Source organism: Galeopterus variegatus, unplaced genomic scaffold, assembly GCF_000696425.1.
Source record: "Galeopterus variegatus unplaced genomic scaffold, G_variegatus-3.0.2 Scaffold2000, whole genome shotgun sequence".
Classification (NCBI taxonomy): domain Eukaryota; kingdom Metazoa; phylum Chordata; class Mammalia; order Dermoptera; family Cynocephalidae; genus Galeopterus; species Galeopterus variegatus.
This window is the reverse complement of record NW_007728111.1, coordinates 4,368-6,180: the sequence shown is the minus strand read 5'-3', so window position 1 is coordinate 6,180 and position 1,813 is coordinate 4,368.

The following is a 1,813-nucleotide window of genomic DNA, read 5'->3' as shown; positions in this document are numbered from 1 at the left end:
GATCCCACGTACAGACCAGCCGCTCACTGGCTGGGCGAGGTGCGGGCGCGACACCGAGGGTTGCGATCCCGTTGCTGTCCTGGTCCGGTATGGGCGCGACACTGAGGGTTGCGATCCGTTGCCGGTCACGAAAAAAGACAAAAAGAAAAAAAAAAAAAAATCACCTCATTGGGCCGGCCTGGTGGCGCACTCGGTAGAGTGCGGCACTCCCGCCGAGGGTTCGGATCCCATATACAGACCGGTCTGCTCACTGGTTGAGCGCGGTGCTGGCGTGACACCGAGGGTTGCGATCCTGTTACCGGTCATGAAAAAAGACAAAAAGAAAAAGAAAAAAAAACACCTCATTTGTGAAGTGTTCCTCAAAATATGTGGTAAACTTATGTTAGAGGTAACTTGAGCCAGTGACGACCTTAAAACTGAAGTCGAATCTGGATCTTAATCCCAGTCCCAAAAGTCGATTAGGTATGTGGTTTTATGCAGGTCATTTCACTTCTCTGAGCCTCAGTTTCCTCGTCTGTAAACTGGGGATAACTACATCTACATCGAAGGGTTGTTGGGAAGATAACCAAAAAAAAAAAAAAAGATATTGTGCTTTGTATAGCACAGGGGAGTTGCACAAATACTTGCTGACTTAATTCATAATAAAAAAAGCACATCCCAGACATCTCTCAGTTGAAACGTACACTTTAGAAGGAGCGTGAAAGAGGAGAAACAACTGGGTTTACATCCCCACTCCTACACTTTCTAGCTGTTTGGGTGTTGGCAAATCCCAGCCTCTTAATTACAATTTCTTCACTGTGAAATGGGAATAATGATCTCCATCTCTCAGGAGTGTTGAAAAGATTTCAAATCCCTTGTGGATAGCCCCTAGGAGGGTGTTTAATAGTTTTACCCCTTCCTTCTGCCCCTATGCAACATACAGGTCATTTCGAATACTGTGACCTGGAGCCAAAATACCAGAAGGCTCTGATACAGTGGGAGGAGGCCAACATTACAAGGAATAGTAAATACTAGGAAAGTTCTGGCCAATGTGAAGAATTAACTGGGAGCTAGGCAGTCCCAAGAGGAAAGGGACAGAAACTGCCGGATTGACTCACTGTGCTAATCTAATCATGTACAGATTTTTAAAAAGTCTTCACGGACTTCCAATGGCCATCAAGATAAAACTCAGCTGAAAGGCTGGCCGGTTAGCTCCGTTGGTTAGAGTGCAGCCTTACAGCACTAAAGTCATGGGTTTGGATCCCTGTACAGGTCAGCCACAAAGAAAAAGTAAAAAAGGATAAACTTCAGATTTCTTGATGTTTTTAGTTTTAACATTAACCATTAACCTTTTCCCTGTACATCCACTCGGTTTCCTGTAGTGCCTAGAAAGACCCATCCTCACAAGTTGTAAATACAAAGGCTAGTTGGTTAGCTCAGTTGGTTAGATTGTGGTGTTGATAACACCAAGGTCCAAAAAAAACAAAAACAAAAAACAACATAACTCCAGGCTGTTGCTGATAACATCAAGGTCAAGGGTTCAGACCTTCCAGCCTCCCAAAAAAAAAAAAAAAAGGGTAAATAAACATGTGAAAAGATGTCCAAATCATTAATAACTATTGAAATTTTTAATGAGGTATTTTTTATTGGTTAAATTGGTAAAAATTTAGAAGATAGCTACAACCAGTGTTAGAAAGGATATGGAAAAAAAGAACTCACATTCACTGTTGGTAGCAGGGAATATTAGTACAGCTTTTTGTTTTTTTTTTGGTTTTTTTTAAAAAAGATGACCGGTAAGGGGATCTTAACCCTTGGCTTGATGTTGTCAGCACCA